This window comes from Ranitomeya variabilis, chromosome 6 (assembly GCF_051348905.1).
Source record: "Ranitomeya variabilis isolate aRanVar5 chromosome 6, aRanVar5.hap1, whole genome shotgun sequence".
Taxonomy (NCBI): Eukaryota; Metazoa; Chordata; class Amphibia; order Anura; family Dendrobatidae; genus Ranitomeya; species Ranitomeya variabilis.
The window spans coordinates 508,657,747-508,681,504 of NC_135237.1; the positions used below are offsets into that span (position 1 = coordinate 508,657,747).

A 23,758-nucleotide genomic window follows, 5' to 3' on the forward strand; every position below is an offset into this window, starting at 1 on the left:
TGTAAGGCGCACACGGCTGCTTTCTCTCCATCCGAGAAAAATGGTCAAAATATTCTGATCAGAATTTGATCAGAGTGGCATCAGTTTTTCTTGAAGAATTATTCCCGAGTTTAGAAATTAATACTTATCCATGTGATAACTTGCTGATCAGTGGGCGTCTGACTGCTGGGCCCTCCTCCAATCCCGTCTGAATGGAACAGAGACCGAACAGAGACCGAACATGTATATGATTGCTCAGTTCATTCTCTATAGGATTGCCAGCTGTCTAATAGAGAATGAATGGAGCAGCAATATGCAGGTTTGATCTCTGATCCTTTCAAAACGGCTCTAAAGAGAATATTGGACCCACTCACTGATCAGCAAATTATTATTTATCCCATCGATAAGCGATAACTCCTAAACATGGGAATGACCCTCTAAGGAAAGAGCTAAGAAAGTTTGTGCATAGCTGCATTACCAGTCTTCAGCTTATTGTGTCCTATTACCCATCACTTATGCTCGCTCTATGGATATGTCATACATGTCTAACAGGGCAAAGCGCATAAAAGGTACAAGAAACTTACTTGCCGTAAGTATAGGGCTACACAGCGACATGCTGCAAGACAAGAAGATAGTGGTGAGGAATTGTGACTTTACAACTAATGTCTGACAATAAAAAGACGTTGCGACCCAACGCAACTGCTAGAAACAACTAGTTTGGTCACATGTCTCAAGTGACTTGCGACGGTCGCTGTTCTGCAATTAGACTGTATATTTACTGCTTAAAATGTCTATTTAAAAAAAAACTCCAAAAATCTCAAAGTTTTAGTTAGCACATTAATTATGCTTTGCTTATATTGCGCCATCATATTCCGCAGAGATTTACACACATTATCATCGCTGTCCCCGATGGGGCTCACAATCTAAATTCTCTATCTGGATGCCTTTGGAGTGTGGGAGGAAACCGGAGAACCCGAAAGACACACCCCGGAAACACGGGGAGAACATAGTCTCCTTGCAGATGTTGTCCTTGGTGTGACTTGAACCCAGGACTCCAGCGCTGCACAGCAACAGGCCTAACCACTGAGCCACCGTGCATTTGTCTCACACTTGATGCTTTACAGCTCCAGCACACATCCTTCAGAGGCCAAATCATAGGAGGCATTTGGTGTATGACTAACCACCATTCTCAGTTAGCAGCCCCATGTCAAAAGCTGCCTCCTGGGGATATTAGGAAAGTTGAGACTAATAGCAATTTATGAACAACGGATAAAACTTCTGCGGCTTAGACTGTATAAAAAAAAAGCAAAAAAAAAAAAAAAAAAAAAAACACAGGTGGTTGAAGAAGAGGAGGAAGAAGTTTGGCATCTCGAGTGGTGATGGCATGTACCGGGTCCTGGCCAAGTGTATTGGTAGTCAATACAAACCTCATACAGCCAGCCGTCGTGGGACCATGGCGAGATCACAGGCTCCTGAACGCTACACAGATAAGGAAACCAGACTAACCTGATCTATGGCAAACGGGCCACGATACAAGGAAAGACACTTCATGTAAGGGTACCGTCTCACAAAACGATTTACCAACGATCACGACCAGCGATACGACCTGGCCGTGATCGTTGGAAAGTCGTTGTGTGGTCGCTGGAGAGCGGTCACACAGACCGCTCTCCAGCGACCAACGATGCCGAAGGCCCCGGGTAACCAGGGTAAACATCGGGTTACTAAGCGCAGGGCCGCGCTTAGTAACCCGATGTTTACCCTGGTTACCAGCGTAAAAGTAAAAAAAAAAAAAAAAACGTACATACTCACATTCCGGTGTCACGTCCCTTGCAGTCTGCTTCCCGCTCTGACTGAGTGCCGCCGTAAAGTGAAAGCAGATCACAGCAGTGACGTCACCGCTGTGCTCTGCTCTTACATTCCGGCCGGCAGTCAGTCAGAGCAGGAAGCAGACTGCAAGGGACGTGACACCGGAATGTGAGTATGTACGTTTTTTTTTTTTTTACTTTTACGCTGGTAACCAGGGTAAACATCGGGTTACTAAGCGCGGCCCTGCGCTTAGTAACCTGATGTTTACCCTGGTTACAAGCGAACGCATCGTTGGATCGGTGTCACGCACACCAATCCAACGATGACAGCGGGAGATCCAGCGACGAAAGAAAGTTCCAAACGATCTGCTACGACGTACGATTCTCAGCAGGGTCCCTGATCGCTGCTGCGTGTCAGACACAGCGATATCGTATGGATATCGCTGGAACGTCACGGATCGTACCGTCGTAGCGACAAAAGTGCCACTGTGTGACAGTACCCTTAGACACACAATTGTCCCTCCCTTGTGGCCTGGTACGTTAAATGGCCAATGTCCAGTATCTACACGCTGAGATGCAATGATGGATCAATAGGTCAGAGGCCTCATAAGTCCAGCGACCTCGCTAAATCTCATACTCATCACATTGTCCCCTTGATCAAGTAGCGAACACAAGCAAAAATATATTTTTAGTATTCTTCAACCTACTATGGCTGCCACTGTTCAGGTCTGTTCATGATAAAGATGACAAGGAGGCCACAAGGTCCTGGCACACAGCGGGTACCACTCCGGTCCAGCCTTTAGTACAGGGGTCAATAACCCCATAGGGTGTAAAAAGCCAAGTACCGGTATATTAACTCGTAAGGCTTCTTTCACACTTCAGTGGTTTGGCGTCAGTCTGCTCCGACATAGTGACGGATCAACGGTTCCGTCACAATTGTTGAGAAAACGGTTCTAAGGCCTCTTTCACACTAGCGTCGTGCACTGCACGTCGCTATGCGTCGTTCTGTAGAAAAAACGCATCCTGCAAAATTGCTTGCAGGATGCGTTTTTTCTCCATAGACTTGAATTAGCGACGCAGTGCGACGCATTGCCACACGTCGCAACCGTCGTGCGACGGTTGCGTCGTGTTGCGTAGTGCACGACGCTAGTGTGAAAGTAGCTTAACGGATCCGTTTTTTTGACGGATCCATTACTTGGGGGTTGTCTGGGAAAAGTATCTACTTTTTGGAGCATGCGCAATTGAAAAAGCGGATTGGGGAAACGGATCCGCCGAAATGACGGTCGCGACGGATCCGTCGCCCATAGGCAGCCATTCTATGGAATGGCGGACGCGACGGATCCGTCGCGAACCGCCATTTCGGCGCAGACAAAAAACGTTATAATGTCCGTCAATGTCTAGACAACGTCCGCCAAATCTCGACGGATCCGTCGCATGGCGGATGGAACGGACGACCATCCGCCACAATCCGTCGCTAATGCATGTCTATGGGAAAATAGCGGATCCGCCCAAAAAAAATGGCGGATCCGCTATTTGAGGAAAATGGTTTCAGACTGACGCCAGAAGACTGAAGTGTGAAAGAGGCCTAAGGAGTATTATATTTAGTAACATTATTAAACTCATTTTACGTTGCCTGCTGATACCAGGTTGTTGCAGGCTCAGGTAACAGCAGCAAAGTACAGAGTGGATGGTGAGAATGTAGTGCAGGATTATCTGGTGACTTTTATAAATTCCTCTGTTGAGATAATATAGATTCTATTTCCAAGAAAAGGAAACAGTTTCACTTTGAGCGCCGCTGCCACACCCCATGTCTGAGGGAGAAGCAGCTGACAGCAGCACTCTAATCCGGCTATGAGTCAGCCAGCAGGGCAGGAACCAGAACACGGACACCGACTGCACTGTGTGATCCAGGCCTGGAAAACCTCCTGGATGCATCATCCTAAATCACATCAAGGAGGCAAAGCTGCGGGATAACGTACGACAGCCCCCAAGTCACACATCATATGGCTTTATGCAAAAGTCATGAACAAGCCATATCCAGTCAGCCCATAGTTACAGTAAGATATTATTAACTATTCTTTTTTATGGTGGTCATCAGTGGGCAATATCCTGAAGTGACTGGTTTAGCACACCCTGCATCCATGCCTTAGGATCCTGGCTGCACCCTCAAGAAAGGGCTAAAGTAGAATTTGTGCTCTAGTAGCAAAAAATAAAATAAATAAAATATAAATATATAGTACAGACCAAAAGTTTGGACACACCTTCTCATTTAAAGATTTTTCTGTATTTTCATGACTATGAAAATTGTACATTCACACTGAAGGAAACAATACTATGAATTAACACATGTGGAATTATATACTTAACAAAAAAGTGTGAAACAACTGAAATCATGTCTTATATTGTAGGTTCTTCAAAGTAGCTACTTTTTGCTTTGATGACTGCTTTGCACACTCTTGGCATTCTCTTGATGAGCTTCAAGAGGTAGTCACCGGGAATGGACTTCCAACAATCTTGAAGAGATGCTTAGCACTTGTTGGCCCTTTTGCCTTCACTCTGCGGTCCAGCTCACCCCAAACCATCTCGATTGGGTTCAGGTCTGGTGACTGTGGAGTCGAGGTCATCTGGCGTAGCACCCCATCACTCTCCTTCTTGGTCAAATAGCCCTTACACAGCCTGGAGGTGTGTTTGGGGTCATTGTCCTGTTGAAAAATAAATGATGGTCCAACTAAACACAAACCGGATGGAACAGCATGTCACTGCAAGATGCTGTGGTAGCCATGCTGTTCAGTATGCCTTCAATTTTGAATAAATCCATAACAGTGTCACCAGCAAAGCACCCCCACACCATCACACCTCCTCCTCCATGCTTCACGGTAGGAACCAGGCATGTAGAGTCTATCCGTTCACCTTTTCTGCGTCGCACAAAGACACGGTGGTTGGAACCAAAGATCTCAAATTTGGACTCATCAGACCAAACCACAGATGTCCACTGGTCTAATGTCCATTCCTTGTGTCCTTTAGGCCAAACAAGTCTCTTCTGCGTGTTGCCTGTCCTTAGCAGTGGTTTCCTAGCAGCTATTTTACCATGAAGGCCTGCTGCACAAAGTCTCCTCTTACCAGTTGTTGTAGAGATGTATCTGCTGCTAGAACTCTGTGTGGCATTGACCTGGTCTCTAATCTGAGCTGCTGTTAACCTGCGATTTCTGAGGCTGGTGACTCGGATAAACTTATCCTCCGAAGCAGAGGTGACTCTTGGTCTTCCTTTCCTGGGGCGGTCCTCATGTGAGCCAGTTTCTTTGTAGCGCTTGATGGTTTTTTGCCACTGCACTTGGGGACACTTTCAAAGTTTTCCCAATTTTTCTGACTGACTGACCTTCATTTCTTAAAGTAATGATGGCCACTCGTTTTTCTTTACTTAGCTGCTTTTTTCTTGCCATAATACAAATTCTAACAGTCTATTCAGTAGGACTATCAGCTGTGTATCCACCAGACATCTGCATAACACAACTGATGGTCCCAACCCTATTTATAAGGCAAGAAATCCCACTTATTAAACCTGACAGGGTAAACCTGTGAAGTGAAAACCATTTCCGGTGACTACCACTTGAAGCTCATCAAGAGAATGCCAATAGTGTGCAAAGCAGTCATCAAAGCAAAAGGTGGCTACTTTGAAGAACCTAGAATATAAGACATATTTTCAGTTGTTTCACACTTTTTTGTTAAGTATATAATTCCACATGTGTTAATTCATAGTTTTGATGCCTTCAGTGTGAATGTACAATTTTCATAGTCATGAAAATACAGAAAAATCTTTAAATGAGAAGGTGTGTCCACACACTTTTGGTCTGTACTGTATGTGTGTATATATATATATATATATATATATATATATATATATATATATATATATATATATATATATATATATACTAGATGGTGGCCCGATTCTAACGCATCGGGTATTCTAGAATATGCATGTCCACGTAGTATATTGCCCAGTCACGTAGTATATTGCCCAGCCACGTAGTATATTGCCCAGTCACGTAGTATGTTGCCCAGCCACGTAGTATGTTGCCCAGCCACGTAGTATGTTGCCCAGCCACGTAGTATATTGCCCAGCCACGTAGTATATTGCCCAGCGACGTAGTATATTGCCCAGGAACGTAGTATATTGCCCAGCCACGTAGTATATTGCCCAGCCACGTAGTATATTGCCCAGCCACGTGGTATATTGCCCAGCCACGTAGTATATTGCCCAGCCACGTAGTATATTGCCCAGCCACGTAGTATATTGCCCAGCCACGTAGTATATTGCCCTGCCACGTAGTGTATTGGCCAGCTACATAGGATACAGCACAGCGACGTAGGATATTGCACAGAGCCACATAGTATATTGCACAGCTTTGTAGTATATTGCCCAGCCTTGTAGTATATTGTCCAGCCACGTAGTATATTGCCCAGCCTTGTAGTATACAGCAGAGCCACGTAGGATATTGCCCAGTGACAGGTCCAAAAAATAAAAAATAAACATACTCACCTAACGATCCGAGGGCCCCTTGTAGTGTATCATACTCACCATTCTTGTCGCTGCTCCTCCGCGTCCCGCCTCTCCTCTTCCTGGGATCCTGTGCAGATGGTAGTGCTCGGCTTCAGGAAAATGGCCGCGGGATGCCGCGCGTGCGCAGATCGAGATCGCGGCGGCCATTTTCCTGAAGCCGAGTTCCATTGCAAGTGCCAGGGCTGGTGGGAGCAGGACCTATGAAGACGTCGCGGTCACATGACCGTGACGTCACGGCAGGTCCTTGCCGCACACCAGCCCTGGGACGGGACCTCACCGCAAGCTGACGCTTGTAATGGAGCGGTCCGGGGAGAGTGGCGAGGAGCGAGAAAGGCGGCGGAGGGTAAGTATAGCAGGTTTTTTTTTTTTTATTATTTTTAACATTACATTTTGTACTATTGATGCCGCATAGGCAGCATCAATAGTACAAAGTTGGGGACACACAGGGTTAATAGCAGCGGTAATGGAGTGCGTTACCCGCGGCATAACGGGGTCCGTTACCGCCGGCATTAACACTGTGTGAGCGGTGTATGCCGGCGCCGGGCAGTGAGTGCGGGGAGTAAGGAGCTTTTCTGGACTGTGCGCGTCGCTGATTGGTCGCGGCAGCCATGACAGGCAGCTGCCGAGACCAATCAGCGAACGAATAACGGTGACAGAAGGACAGACGGAAGTGACCCTTAGACAATTATATAGTAGATTTTATATATTTTATACATACACACACAACGTATATAACAACGTAGTAAATAAATACGCAAGGACTTTACACGTACCTCTGGACAGCTCCTCAATACCCGATCAGTGATGGTCCGACCCCAGCACCTCAACTGATCAGCTTCTATTAGCTCTGGTGGCAGCGGGATATATACAATGTATGGAGCTGTGGCATTTATAAAAGGTCACCCCCGAGTCACTGGGCCCCATCTCCTACTGGGTGAATGGGAAGTTCAGTTCCCGGGAGCAGCCGAAACAAGTCGCACTATTCTTGCTCCATACACTGTTACAACCGGCTGCCGTCAGAGCAGTCTACAGCTGAACATTGTAAGTGTCGGACCCCCAACAATCTGATATGGCATATGGTATGTTCTGGACAGCCACTTTACATTAGACGACCAAAGTCCGTAAACAACCACAGATCGGCTACATTTTTGCATATCAGCAGTCGTATAAACCTTTTAAGACATATTGACCACACTTCTAAAGCGCACAGAAAGATAGTTACAACATTGGTCTGTGTGCATAGGTTGCCATTTTCCTCAGCAGCACACGTATTGTAAACAAAGAAAAATGTGCTGCCCAGGTGTGCCTGATCCTCATGGTCAATCACTAAACCTTCAGTCTTCCCTTTTCTCCACTGTAACTCATATCAGTATTTTCTTAGACAAAAACTTTGTATGGAGTACACACAGTTGTCGTGTTTTTCAAAAAGTGTGCTGCCGAGAAAAAAAAAAAAAAATATTAAAAAAATATATATATATATATTTATTAATTAATTATTTTGCGGTTTAATTTTCCGCATTTAAAATGAAATGTAACGTGAATTTTACTTCTCGACATGCAATAAAAGGCTACAGTAAAATAAAAAGTGTGGGTGTTATAGGGTTAACCGCGGTAGCTCTGGACAATACGGCTACTTTTTCATTGAGACCATATAAATACACAAGGCTTAATTAATCTTGCAGTCTCAGAAGTGACATAAGAAGCTTCTTCCCCAGTCACGACCGAGTCTATAAGCTCGTAATACAAAGTCTTCCAATATTAATCTCTCCTGCGACTCGAGTTAAGGCCGACTCACATTCACTTTCAGGGAGGACACAAGATGCATGAATGAGAAATGTAGTGAAGGAGAGGAGCACTGCAGAGATACTACAGTTCCTAGGTACTGGGAAGGGTTGGGGTTCACACGTTTCTCATGTGCTCACTGGCAGGTATGAAACGAAACCTAAGGGTACTGTCACACAGTGGCACTTTTGTCGCTACGACGGTACGATCCGTGACGTTCCAGCGATATCCATACGATATCGCTGTGTCTGACACGCAGCAGCGATCAGGGACCCTGCTGAGAATCGTACGTCGTAGCAGATCGTTTGGAACTTTCTTTCGTCGCTGGATCTCCCGCTGTCATCGCTGGATCGTTGTGTGTGACAGCGATCCAGCGATGCGTTCGCTTGTAACCAGGGTAAACATCGGGTGAGCGCCGGCCAGCCGGAAAGCGAGCACAGCGGTGACGTCACCGCTGTGCTTTCCGGCTGGCGCAGACACAGTGGAGAGAAGCAGAACGCCGGGGGACAGACACCGGAATGTGAGTATGTACTGTTTGGTTTTTTTTACTTTTACGCTGGTAACCACAGTAAACATCGGGTTACTAAGCGCGGCGCTGCGCTTAGCAACCCGATGTTTATCCTGGTTACCCAGGGACCTCGGCATCGTTGGTCGCTGGAGAGCTGTCTGTGTGACAGCTCCCCAGCGACCACACAACCACTTACCAACGATCACGGCCAGGTCGTATCGCTGGTCGTGATTGTTGGTAAATCGTATAGTGTGACAGTACCCTAAGTCCTTCTGTTATCTGGAATATCTCTACCATATCCGTTCCTAAACCTGCAAATGAAAACACATTTTCATGTCTGTCTTATTAGATCACTTTGACTAATCTTTCTTCCTGCCTTCATAAGACAAGTTTACCATATCAGTCTGTGGTTTCCGGGAAGTCACAGGATACACCACTCATGAAATACTCCCAGGGACCACATCTAGAGGTGCAAGACTGTAATGTTAGTCAGTGTAAGGGCTTGTGCAGACCACGGACTAGTGTACCAGTTGTTTTAGCACTCGTATCCATGTTATTCTATAGGGCTGTGCACGTCTGATTTTTTTTTCCTAGGAGCATGGATTTTCCTCCGACAACAAGATGGCACTCGCCCATTCAGGTCTATGGGCCCATGAAAAAAAAAAAAAAAAAAAAGTCAGACCACACATGGATGACAGACGCGCTTCTGTGGCATCGGAAGAGCAGCAAAGCCAGGCCTCTGCGGCGTCGGAAGAGCAGTAAAGCCAAAACTGGGTCTCTGCGGCGTCGGAAGAGCTGTAAAGCCAAAGCCGAGCCTCCGTGGCATCGGAAGAGCTGTAAACCAAAGCCGGGCCTCTGTGGCGTCGGAAGAACAGTAAAGCCAAAGCCGAGCCTCTGCAGCAACGGGAAAGCTGTAAACCAAAGCTGGGTCTCTGCGGCATCGGAAGAGCTGTAAAGCCAAAGCCGAGCCTCTGTGGCATCGGAAGAGCAGTAAAGCCAAAGCCGGGCCTCTGTGGCATCGGAAGAGCAGTAAAGCCAAAGCTGGGCCTCTGCGGCGTCGGAAGAGCTGTAAAGCCAAAGCCGAGCCTCTGCAGCAACGGAAGAGCTGTAAACCAAAGCTGGTTCTCTGCGGCATCAGAGGAGCAGTAAAGCCAAAGCCGGACCTCTGCAGTATTGGAGGAGCAGTAAAGCCAAAGCCGAGCCTCTGCGGAGTTGGGAGAGCAGTAAAGCCAAAGCTGGGCCTATGCAGCAAGGAGGAGCAGTAAAGCCAAAGCCGGGCCTCTGCAGCATTGAAAAAGCTAGAAAAAATAATTTGCTTAATGTATTAATAGGAGTTAAACCCTAAATAATTTAACGTAACCCTCCAAAGTTAAGGTACCTTCACACTAAGCGACCTTACAACGATAACGATAGCGATCCGTGACGTTGCAGCGTCCTGGATAGCGATATCGTTGTGTTTGACACGCAGCAGCGATTAGGATCCCGCTGTGAGATCGCTGGTCATTGCTGAAAGTCCAGAACTTTATTTCGTCGCTGGATCTCCCGCTGACATTGCTGAATCGGTGTGTGTGACACCGATCCAGCGATGTCTTTACTGGTAACCAGGGTAAACATCGGGTTACTAAGCGCAGGGCCGCGCTTAGTAACCCGATGTTTACCCTGGTTACCCGGGGACTTCGGCATCGTTGGTCGCTGGAGAGCCGTCTGTGTGACAGCTCTCCAGCGACCACACAACAACTAAACAGCGACGCTGCAGCGATCGGCATAGTTGTCTGTATCGCTGCAGCGTCGCTTAGTGTGAAGGTACCTTTAAGCGTGGTTTCTAAGGACAAACCAAACACCCTCAGGGAGCACTGTAAAGCACCACATGTAGTCCTAAACGTTCTGTGGACTGTACAGACAGCTATCATGTGCATGAGGCCCAAGAGTTTAAAACAAAGGAGCCCAAGATGGAAGAAAACATCTTATCACTCAGAACAAATTACTGTGGCGTTTACAATCTGAATACAGGACATCAGCTTCACTACAGAACTACATGGGTCTCCATTATCTTAGGGTACCGTCACACAGTGCAATTTTGATCGTTACAACGGCACGATTCGTGACGTTCCAGCGATGCATTTACGATATCGCTGTGTCTGACACGCTACTGCGATCCGGATCCCCGCTGAGAATCGTACGTCGTAGCAGATCGTTTGAAACTTTCTTTCGTCGTCTAGTGTCCCGCTGTGGCGGCATGATTGCATTGTGTGACACAGATTGTCTACGATGTGCGCACAGTAACCAATGGCTTCTACATCGCAAATACGTCATGAAATTATCGCTCCAGCGCCGTGTATTGCAACGTGTGACCGCAGTATACGACGCTGGAGCGATACTTATACGACGCTGCAACGTCACGAATCGTGCTGTCGTAGCGATGAAAATGGCACTGTGACGGTACCCTTACACTATATTTGCCCAGATAAATCCAAATAGGCTTTCATTAGGCAAACAAAAAGAACCCAACTATTTGTTCTCCACCCACCACATCTACACCATCATACCTCCATGTCATGGCACTGTGGTACATAACCTGATATTACGACAGCACAGGCTCATTTTCCTTTTTCCAGGGGAACATTTTTGGCGTTACACAAATGAGATCATGGATACCTAAACTACAACATAATACAAGCAAATAAGATACAATGCAAACTTCTATGCAGGTTTCATTGGAACGGCTAAGTAAAATCATGATTAACATCTTCCCTGCGTCTTGGCAAGCCGGACAGATGGAAACTTCCACCCAACACTATAAACGGACAAGAGGCGTTCACAGAAGCAAACATGTGGCTACAACACATGGAAGGAGCCGGAAAGGAAAAGGCCATTTATACACAGAAAGTATTTTTATCCGAGCTCAGAATGGGACAGACACAAATAGATGAACGCCTTTAACTAGCTATGTGTCAGCCGGCAGTCAGAGGGGCTTCGTCAGGCCCTAGCAGCCCCTCACAGCATCTTCTACTTGTGTGAGTAGCTCCATACGTGCAAGATTTGCTTTCATGTATTTACTAGAAATGGATAAAATTGTGTTTAAAACCACATGCAGAAAATTTAGAGTTGTCATAGTAACATCTAATACTGCAATGTGGTCTTACAGTGACTGAAGGGAAAGGGGCTTATTTGTGGCCATTACATACATGGAGGAGTGACTGGTGAAGTGGCTGGTTCCTTTGGGAATATTTAGAATATATATTTACTTCCCTTTAATTAGACAGCGTCTCGTGGTTTGTGTTCTTGGAATCTGTTTTAGGGACATATTTTTAGACATGGACAAAATGTTATAATTTGGATTGTTCTAGAGGGGAAACAAAAAAGGATTTCTAAAATTTGGCTTTGTGCATATTATAATGTAAAAAGTAATGCAAAACTACAGCACAAGATACCACCCTAACCCGAGCCCACCCCAAATAAATATAAAAATGTAAGGCTTTGGATTAAAAAAAAAAAAAAAAAAAAAAAAAAAAAAAATCTACCCATTTACATAAGAGGTAAAAACAATCAAACATTATTATCGCGAGACCAATTGCTCCTTGTTTATCCATTACACAAACTAGAGGCTGTACCCCCTATAGAAATCTGCCCCTCAACACAGAAAGCATTCCTCAGAGACCAGAGATGGGTCACTGTGTCAACACACACAAAAAAAATAGATCTACCAAACGGCTGGTAATTCTATGGATTAAGTCACCTAATCCATGTGTATCCCTAAACCCTAGTAACAAAAAACACATTTTTAGAAAACAGTCATTTTCCCAATAAACTGCGGTTAATCCTAGAAAACATTTCTGTCTCCCGCACCATCAGCCCAACGAGAGAAGACGCTGAATGACACCAGTGTCGCTGGGACTGAAACGTTCATTTTGTGCTTCTGCTGATCTTTAGAGAGTAAATCCCACGTAGCGCCGTCATGCTCCATAGACTGTGGCAGGCCCAGACAACCATTTAAAGGGAAGCGTGTCATGAGATCCATGCACCCAACCATTCTCAGCGGGAATAAGACGTCCAGGTCTCATTCTCTGACGCTGCACCATTTCACGGAAGGACTGAAGTGCCAGTCCGGGACTAGGCGTTGTGAATGACCGGTCCCCCAGCAGCACCTCCCCGCGGGACACATGGGACCAGCAGTTACCACCAAATCCAGATGGAACAACAGGAAAATACTGGGGCTGCAGCTTCTTCATTAGATCACAGGGGATCTGTTATTAAGACAGTCACGATTCAGGAAAGAATAGCAAAGCCCGGCCATATGCCGTCACTTTCAGTGATCATTGCCTGGCCTATAGAAATCCCTGGCGGTATCCCAAAACGCTAATAGTCTCCAAAAGGAGAAACTCAAATAAAAAAACTGAAGTAAAATGACATTTCTTTGGCAATATATCTTTTTTTCATTTTCTTAGGAAAAGCTTCAGGAAAAAAAAAAATGTTGCTCCTTACAGTTCAGTGTAAAAGTAATGCCGGGGGACATTTTTTATCAGGTCAGGGAGCAGCTAGTCAGGGAGCGGATAAATGTTCTGCTTCTCGTCTACAATTAAATCATGGTTTACTCCAACACCCTGGAAAATACCCTAGAATTTAAGAAGGAAGCTGCAGGCAAGAACCTGAATTTACCAAGATCAGAAACGACCGACAAATATGTAACCCGCAATCTTTAACCCTATTGGATATCTGTGCATAATATGCAAAATGTAGACATACCCCAACAAATCCCATCCACATGCTGCGCACACCGACCCATCGTTTGGGTCTTCCTGGCACTGGCATGTGTCCGAATACCTTCTCCCTGTATAGGAACGCTCAGTAGACTGCACCCTACTATGCATTTGGCTGCCACAATCGCAGAATACCAATCATTGCACCGTGACATAGTGAATATATTTTGTACTCTGACATTTGAGCTGCTATATATAAAGCCTCTCATGTACCTCTCAGCCTTCGGGTGCACGGGGTCAGTATTTTGCCTCTATGTAGACATCTCACAGTACAAGTAATTCGATTTAGGAAATCTACTCTGCATGGCGCCTGTAGTCCTGAAAAGTACGATGACGGTATTTATCAAATGGTCAAAAAAAAAAACTTATCGTTCTTTCTGCTCAGTATTAAGAGCATCGTCGGGTGGAAATTTGCCTGGTCCCCCGGCACCTGTACGAGCAGATTTGGAAGGCTTCCCTGCACTAGTTAAATACACATATTATGTATTCCATGACATCAGCAGGAATTTGGCAACACAGACGCACGTTATTTCTGCAGAGCTGGACAAGAAAATCAATGCATTGCTTTGTTAAACGCTCCCCCACGGCGGAAGAGCATGCAAGGGGGCAGACAGTAATGTATGAGACGAACCTTCATTATAAACGTCGGCTAATCAGAACGGAAATTGGGCAACTTAGTAGAGTCAAAAGTAAGGAGCCTTCACTGCCCTGTAGTGATCCAATTATTAGTAATGCTGGACTTTTCCCTGAGCGACGTCACACTCATCGCCCATGAGCGTGCAGGCACCGATATGAGGCAGGGCTGCCAGCGACCTCCGCAGGAATGATGCAGGGCACAGAATCCGAGATTAGGGACGGACATTGGTTGGTGGAGGTCCGATGACAGCGATCAGAATTTGGGCAAGCAATTTTGACAGGTTGTAATTTTCAAAGCTCTATGGAGACATATTTTTACAATAAAAATTTATTTCCTGGATATCCCTTTTAAAAATAAGTTTTTTAGCTTTCTACATTTTGGTGCTATTCTTTTTCTTAACTCCTGGACTTAGAGATTGATGGTCTATTCCTTAGGTTAAATGATCAATATCAGGCCAGTAAGGGTCCGACACCCGGCACCTCCCCAAATCAGCTGTTAACAGATCACTCAGCGGCCAGATGCACGCGGTGTCCAAAGCCGCAAAACCGCAGCTGCCAAACACTGTTAGTGGCCATTCTGGGGTACTGCAGCTCTGTTCCTCTTCACTTCAATGGGAGTTGAGCATGCTACCGTGCATGGGAGCCATTATGTCCCGACTCCATAGATAGGTCCCATGGCAGCCAGATGTACCCAGTTAACATCTTATCAATGGGGGCACCCTCACCCATATGATATTGACGGCCTATCCTAATATTGCCAATCCCTTTAAGAACAAATACTATTAGGCTATGTGCACACGTTCAGGATTTCTTGCAGAAAATTCTGGAGAATTCCGGACATTTTCTGCAAGAAATCTGCAAGAAAACCGCGTGCGATTTTGCCGCGGTTTTGACGCGTTTTTGCCGCGGTTTTTTCCGGACACTTCCCAATGCATTTTAAGTGGGAAATCCGCAAAAAAACCCGCAAAATTAATGAACATGCTGCGTTTTTTACCGCGATGCGTTTTTACCGCGGAAAAAAACGCATCATGTGTACAAAAAGTGCAGAATTCATTAAAAATGATAGGATGCATAATATAAGCAGATTATTTGCGGTTTTATAGCGTTTTTATAGGGAAAAAACGCGAAAAAAACGCGAATAATCTGCAACGTGTGAACACAGCCTTAGTGTGCTGTTTTGTGAGCATTTCCTATATAAAAGTCTAAGGACGCAGACACAAAATATAACGGTAAATCCTGGTAAATGACATGACGTTCTATGACAAGGCAACTACTGTTTTACAACTACATTTACTTCCCATCCCCCAAATCCTTATGCCCCAGCTGATGTAGGGACATTGCAGACAAGGATACAGAAGGACTTTACATCCATGCCATCTGAAATAGCAAATACTAAAGCAATTGCAGTTAATGTTGCCATAGCAATAACATCAATGTGGAGGAATAATAAGGGGGAGATGGGGTACAACATAAAGCCAGATACACCACACTGTGAAAATGAAAGTAAAAGCAGTGAGTTGCAGAGCGGCATCGTGTCCCTGATACCAGATCCCCCCCCCCCCCCCCAGCTGCGGAGTCGTGATAAACGTGAGCCTCCAGCGCAGAAGTGAACACAGCGGGAAAGGACCTCGGCATCTCCACCTCTAGCAGGAGAGATGATGAGATTTCTCCCCCCGTCAGCATGCACAGAGCTGCCACCCACGTATCTGTGCAAGTGGCAAGGAACGCACCTATGCTGTACATACAGGGCTGAAGGCGAGGAGGTGAACGCAAGCAGCACTCTTCCTGCTCCAAAGTAAAAATGCCACTACCCCTACCCATATCAGAAATGGGGCTTGGAAAAGGTCCCAATGCTCCACTCATTGCCAATGGGAGTGCTGGCGATAGCCAAGGGTTGCACTAAAGCAGAAGCATGTCAGATCACTGGCTTCGTGATCAGTGGGAGCACCAGCAATAACACCCCCAGTGATCAGTATGTGGATAGTGAATCCGTCAGCAAGTTATTGCCATGTAATCCGAGAGCAGCATGATGTAGGGGCAGAGACCCGGCTTCCAGTGATGTGTCACTTAGTGGGCTGTGTGTTGTTTCAATAAAATCATTTTATCAGCAGATTATCACTACAGAACTAGGTGCCTGCTGCCTCCTTGTCCAACCACTCCCCCACCACAGAAAGCTGCCAGTCAGTGGTGTGAACGGCGTTATACAGAAAAGCATTCATAGCACCGCTAGATCAGGGATTTTAGTTCAACTTTTGCACCCAGCAAACTAAATGATACATCAATGGAATCAAAGTCTCTGCCCCAACATCATGTTGCACTCAGATTACATTGCAAAAAAAACAATTTGAAGCTACTTAATAGGTCTAGAGCGCTGCTTCTCAAAGTCTGAGGTGGGCCTAGCCGGGATGCGGCCCCCTAGTTGTTAATGAGGTGCAAAGTGAGTCTGCAAATAATAAGAGCACAGATTGCAAGACCTTTCTTCAGGGTTTATATACACATTTATAAGAGTTAAGCTTACCTAAGTATATCGTAACTGCTCATTTTCAGTAACAGCGCCACTCTTGATCAGAGGCTGCGTCTGGTATTACAGTTCGGCCCGAGTTGGAATACTGACCAGTCCATGAACAGGAGTGGAGAATGTGGATGCTGCCTTGTGAGTGGCGGTAGGAGATGACCTCCCGTATTGGTTTTCAGCACAACGCACCAGTCACACTACAGTAGCCTGCATTCTGCAATGTATCTGGATTCTATACCGCCGCTCTGGTATATTATCCTAATTACTCCGAGGTACCCACAAGCAGCAGAGACGCATAAAGCACAATAGTCAGACGGTGCTTCCATCATCCTGCCCGTTCTCGGCTTACATTCTCTTCTCGTGATCTAACCCGCATAGAATAAACATTTATTTCCACAGGGACGCAGTATAATTCATTCTAAAGGTGGCTGGAGCTTTGTAGGAAGCCCGGCTGCGATGGCAGATTACACACTGCAGAGACCACCAATGTGATGGGACAATTACACATTTCTGCATTTTCCCCGCAGACAGGCACAGATTCTCACAGTCTGCGCAAACAATACGATCAATCTGTGCGAACCCAGGAGCGCACACCGGTTCCTTCCTGAGCCGCATACAATGATGTGAATACTTGGAACATTATGCGACTGCTGCAGACGAATAACGCACACAATACGGTATTAGCACAACCTGGAGGGAGCCTCCATTAGAATAATAATACATCGGCAGCGTCACAATGTACGGCATGAAGTGACAAGGAGCCATTCCAGGACACAGGATGTAGAAAAGGGATTGTGCGGTCTCTATTATTCACATGGGGAGCCCTGATTTAGGGCGTGCTCCCCCTGCATTGTTTTCAAACTTTTTTGGGGGGTAAAAAAAAGCTCAAAAAAATGAACATATGCAGTCCCATGTAAAAACGACTTGTTCATATGTTGGCCTGGCCCCGTCACACTGATGACATGCTGACATAGGAAACGATTTATGGGTCAAGCAAATAAAGCGGACGCTAAAGCCCTAGATTCAGGCACCTATAACATAAACGTACATCAGCAAGTGCTGTATAATTGTATTATAAACCTCTCACCCCAACCGATTCTGAGAACACAGTATCGGGGAATGAGGCAGCGCTGTAATTCCTGCAAAGTGTGGTAGCCGAGAGGATTGCTGTAGCGTAAGATCAGGAGAGGACACAAGCATGATGGCCCCTTTAGGCTGAGGCTACACGAGAACTTTGGCCACGATGCAACTGATGTTTGCTCGGTGCCACAGGTACCTTGCATTGCAACACATACTACTGCAACAAGCAAAACCGCAAAAAAAAAAAAAAAAAAAAAAACACAGCTCGGTTGGATTTTTGCTTGTTGCAGTTGTGTAGGTGGCACAATGAGACCCTGCAAAAATGAAGAGACTCCAGCTCCTCGAACTGTGATTATTCACATGAGCAATTCGGAGGATATACACAGTCAGCGATACAAATTCACATGACCCGCATCAACGCGTTTCAGGTGTTTGCGCATCCTTAATCAAGATCAGGGGTGTGCTGACACCTGAAACGCATTGATGCGTGCCATCTGAATTTGCATCGCTGATTGTGTATGTCCTCCGAATTGCTTATGTGAATAAAGAATCACAGTTTGTGGAGCTGGAGTCATTTTTCAATTTCCATACCATGACAAGGCGCTTCCGGGCTCCGAACACCCTCAAGATGCAATGACGGTGAGCTGGACTTTATCTCTCTTACAATGAAACCCTACTCACTTCCATAGCGCTGCAGGGTAGTAGCAGCACCAAGCTAATTTTTTAATTTTTGGTCACGCAATGGCTGTCACGGCCAAAGTCACCATGTAGCCCTAAGCATATACGCAGTGAGGGTCCAGAAGTCAGACCCTACCAATCAAAGGTTATCCCTTTATGAGATGGGAATACCCCTACAAATTTAAAATAGTTTGCTTACTATTAGTCCTTTCTTTAATGAGAACCCATCACTGGGTGAAAAGTAGACAGTGTTTGCTCTTCCTCTATTCTCACTGCTCCCATGTATTTTGTTTTTAACAAAGGGGGCGTGGCTCACAGGGTTATAATGCAGAGGACTAAAGACACGCCCCCAAAGAACTTCTGAGCCACGCCCACTTGGAAATAAAAACGACCCTATTCCTACAACTGTAAAGCAGACTTAAATATACACAAAAATATGGACTTTTCAGTGGGAACAAAATAAGAGCACAAGCTGGCCACTTTCACCTGGGGACACTTTACAAACCGTTCACAGAAGACGTGATGCTGGCCGCCCTACAATACGGAGATCCAAGTATACTGCATTGTATGGAGGCTGCTCGCTGTACAGAACAGAGCAGGGAAATAAACCTATGCTGCCGAATAACAGCCTGAGGACATAAGGGCATGTGAACGCCGGGAGCCTGGAGCTTTCAATATTCACTTCCATTCTATAGGTTTGCCCAGTGTAAAAAAAGATAACTAAAACCACCAAGGTCCAGCGCTACGTCTCGTCTTTGCTGACAGGCTGTAGTGGGGAAGTCAAGAACACAGCACAGGTGACGTCTGCAGCCAGTTACTGGGCTCAACAGTCTTGTGATAACTCCATAACTAGTGATTGGTTGCAGCAGTCACATACGCTATAGTCATGACATCACCAAAGCAGCCAGTCAACAAAGACCAGGGGCTGTGGTGGAGAGTCGGCACTGGATGAGCACAAGGTCGGAGAGTATGGCTTATAGGAAAAAATAAATCTTAGAAAACTCAAAAAAAAAGCCTGGCCTCGGGAGCAGCAGGACAATCATTTATATACACCTTTCCACTGGCTTGTTTTCTCTTTATCATCACTACCCCCTTAATTGATTTGACACCTCTGGCTTCATAGAGCCAGAGAAGGGCGGAAATAGAGGGAAGGTGTATTTAAATGTCGCCTGTACTTGGTATGAATAGACATTCTATACTTACAAGATCCCTTTAACATATTTACACAAAAAAAACAGAAGGCGCCTAACAGGACCTCCACTGAAATTGTGTAAAAATACAGCAATAATGGAGTTTTTGTGCAGTAACTGATCAGACCCCCAGCTGTCCCTGTCATGGGTAACACCTCTGTTTTTTAAACACTTGTGTCTGTACAGGACAATGATAAACCCTTACAATGCCACATGGAAAAACCCCACCAAGACCGAAGAAGAATCTCACTAGTAAATACATCATTGCCCTCCAGTGTCTCATGGTTACATGGTTTTTGTATGGCTGACATTACATCTCCCTGGGGGTTGTCGTGCAGCTGTCGCCAGGACCTGAACAGTAATTACAGCTCGTTGTTAATGATACAGAAGAAGGGGTAACACTGCAGACAGGACAGGCACTACCAGCACCTGCGATACAGAAACCTCATTACAATCTGCACGACAGACACGAAACAAGCGCCAGTGAATAGAGCAGCGGATTGAAGCAAGCAACAAACATGCTGGGAGTTGTAGTTTCCTCATAGGTCGCACACTACTAATGTTGGTCGCTCTGCAGGACATGATGGAAGACGCAGATTCACAACAGCTGGAGACCACTGGCTGCAGAAGTAACTTACACAATGATACAAGATAAAGTCCCCCCAATCCTGAAAAAGTGACCGCTTGGTGACACAGCTGCAGCCATGGATCTTCTCCCCAGCAGCTGTGACAGTGCAGGTCTGACGCGTTTCAGCCTCACAAAGTGCCATCTGTGGCAGCTGCATGTGTTCAGCTGGCACACGGGAAAGTACAAATAACGGGGTCTTAGGACTCTGATATGAAGTACAAATATTCATCAAGTTGGATGAGTTTATTAGGATCCATGGCTTTAGTTGGATGTTGGTTTGGGGGCATGTTAGATTGTAACAAAACCTTTTACATGGTGTATCACCTTCTCCCTATATAGAGCACAAGCCAAGTGAAGCATTTCTGTGTATGGGGAGGTCAGAAAGATCACAGTCACCCAACAACCACCTAAAGTGTCCGGCCATCTGTAGCTACTGACTAAACATCTCTCCCAGTCTGAGCAGTCAGTAACAGGCATCTAATCAGCACACAATAATTGTTTTCTGTACCAGGAAATTATCTAAAATCATCCATCATTGCACTGCTGGCGCTCCCATGTCCCGCCCTGTTACCAGAAGTGATAAAAAAAACAATCGAATAAACACTGCAGCCAATCGCTGGCCTCTGATCATGGGCAGTACATGTGAATATCACCAATAACTGGCTGCAGCAGTCAGACAAGTGGTACCAAGAGCGGCATCTGGGGGATGAAAACAGTCATTAATGCTTATTGCTTTATTTCAGCTAATTTTCTACTTTGGGGCAAATATTAAAAAATTAAGTAAAAATCCCTTTAAAAGGCCAGGGGGCACAGCAGCTCCCTCCCGCCCCGGCCAGGGGGCACAGCGGCTCCCTCCTGCCCCGGCCAGGGGGCACAGCGGCTCCCTTCTGCCCCGGCCAGGGGGCACAGCGGCTCCCTTCTGCCCCGGCCAGGGGGCACAGCGGCTCCCTTCTGCCCCGGCCAGGGGACACAGCGGCTCCCTTCTGCCCCGGCCAGGGGACACAGCGGCTCCCTCCTGCCCCGGCCAGGGGACACAGCGGCTCCCTCCTGCCCCGGCCAGGGGACACAGCGGCTCCCTCCTGCCCCGGCCAGGGGACACAGCTGCTCCCTCCTGCCCCGGCCAGGGGACACAGCGGCTCCCTCCCGCCCCGGCCAGGGGGCACAGCGGCTCCCTAATGCCCAACTCAGGGGGCACAGCGGCTCCCTCCTGCCCCGGCCAGGGGACACAGCGGCTCCCTCCTGCCCCGGCCAGGGGACACAGCTGCTCCCTCCTGCCCCGGCCAGGGGACACAGCGGCTCCCTACCGCCCCGGCCAGGGGACACAGCGGCTCCCTCCTGCCCCGGCCAGGGGACACAGCGGCTCCCTCCTGCCCCGGCCAGGGGGCACAGCGGCTCCCTAATGCCCAACTCAGGGGACACAGTGGCTCCCTCCTGCCCCGGCCAGGGGACACAGCGGCTCCCTCCTGCCCCGGCCAGGGGACACAGCTGCTCCCTCCTGCCCCGGCCAGGGGACACAGCGGCTCCCTCCCGCCCCGGCCAGGGGGCACAGCGGCTCCCTAATGCCCAACTCAGGGGACACAGCGGCTCCCTCCTGCCCCGGCCAGGGGACACAGCGGCTCCCTCCTGCCCCGGCCAGGGGACACAGCGGCTCCCTCCTGCCCCGGCCAGGGGACACAGCTGCTCCCTCCTGCCCCGGCCAGGGGACACAGCGGCTCCCTCCCGCCCCGGCCAGGGGGCACAGCGGCTCCCTAATGCCCAACTCAGGGGGCACAGCGGCTCCCTCCTGCCCCGGCCAGGGGACACAGCGGCTCCCTCCTGCCCCGGCCAGGGGACACAGCTGCTCCCTCCTGCCCCGGCCAGGGGACACAGCGGCTCCCTACCGCCCCGGCCAGGGGACACAGCGGCTCCCTCCTGCCCCGGCCAGGGGACACAGCGGCTCCCTCCCGCCCCGGCCAGGGGACACAGCGGCTCCCTAATGCCCAACTCAGGGGACACAGCGGCTCCCTCCTGCCCCGGCCAGGGGACACAGCGGCTCCCTAATGCCCAACTCAGGGGACACAGCGGCTCCCTCCTGCCCCGGCCAGGGGGCACAGCGGCTCCCTAATGCCCAACTCAGGGGACACAGCGGCTCCCTCCTGCCCCGGCCAGGGGACACAGCGGCTCCCTCCTGCCCAACTCAGGGGACACAGCGGCTCCCTCCTGCCCCGGCCAGGGGACACAGCGGCTCCCTAATGCCCAACTCAGGGGACACAGCGGCTCCCTCCCGCCCCGGCCAGGGGACACAGCGGCTCCCTCCCGCCCCGGCCAGGGGACACAGCGGCTCCCTACCGCCCCGGCCAGGGGACACAGCGGCTCCCTAATGCCCAACTCAGGGGACACAGCGGCTCCCTCCTGCCCCGGCCAGGGGACACAGCGGCTCCCTCCTGCCCATGATCTCACCCTTGGCAACAGATCCCTCCAGCAGCCGCCACCCTTCACTTCTGTCTCCAGCATGTCCTTACCTCAGCAACTGCGTCCCCGCTCAGAACAGGACAGCCCGGGCCGTTGTAAATAATCACCCGACTTTCGCCCGGTACACTGCGGCCGCCGTCTGTGCCATTAGTGAGGCGGAAGTGAAGGAAACCGTGAGGAGGAGGAAGGGGAGCAGGGAGGGACGGGGGCGCGCTCCCGACAGCCGCACACCAAAGACGCGATGACGTAATGCGCGGGCACGGCGCAGCCACCCCTCCTCTACTGCTGCGGAACGACGGCGAACGAGAGCGCGCGTGACGTCACTACTGTATCCTGTGGGACGTGCGGCAGGAGTTGCGGGCGCGCCGTGCGTGCGGTTTCCTCTCAGTGAAGGACAATGCATGGACGGCTCAGCCGAAACTCGTAAAAAGCTTGTCACAGAGCAGAGCTTTATTTTTTAAGAAAGTAATCTGGGGGCAAAACTGAAAGCTGCACTGTGATTGGTTGCTATGGAAAACAGATTTTTTTTTTTCTTGAGAGAGAAAAAGTTTTAAAATACAGAGTCCTCAGTGGTTGATACCTTTTAATGGCTAACTGAAAAGATGGTAACAAATTGCAAGCTTTCGAGACTACATACGTCTCTTCATCAGGCAAAGACTAAAACAAATTCTGAAGAATCACATATTTATGCACAACATAGTATAGAAGAAAAAAAAAAAATGTGATTCTTCAGAATTTGTTTTAGTCTTTGCCTGATGAAGAGACGTGTAGTCTCGAAAGCTTGCAATTTGTTACCATCTTTTCAGTTAGCCATTAAAAGGTATCAACCACTGAGGACTCTCAATTCTAAATATTTTTCTATCTACTGGCTAACACGGTACCAAGATATATTTCTTTCCTGTATCAAAAAGTTTTAATACATTTGTACAGGAAAGAAATATATCTGGGTACCGTGTTAGCCAAAATACAAATACATTTGTAGAGGCTGAATATATTTACATTATTATTTGCCCCAGATAACAGAGTTCCTGATAGTTTGCCGAATTAAAAACAATAGGGGGCAGATGTGCCTTCCTTGGCCTCACAGAAACATGGCTGACACCCTCTGACACCGCCTCCCCTGCTGCGCTGTGTTACGGAGGCCTCCACTTCACCCACGCTCCTCAACCCGGCAACAAACGTGGTGGA

At 47.8% G+C, this 23,758-nt stretch overlaps 1 protein-coding gene across 1 annotated transcript in view; it reads right to left on the bottom strand.

The window, feature by feature from the left end:
- RNF19A (ring finger protein 19A, RBR E3 ubiquitin protein ligase) overlaps positions 1–22,874 on the bottom strand; it is a 77,606-nt gene extending 54,732 nt beyond the window's left edge. Inside the window, exon 1 of the mRNA XM_077270896.1 lies at positions 22,621–22,874. The gene's annotated coding sequence lies outside the window, so the exon portion shown is untranslated. The remainder of the gene's footprint in view (positions 1–22,620) is intronic.
- Between the last annotated feature and the right edge of the window lie 884 nt (positions 22,875–23,758).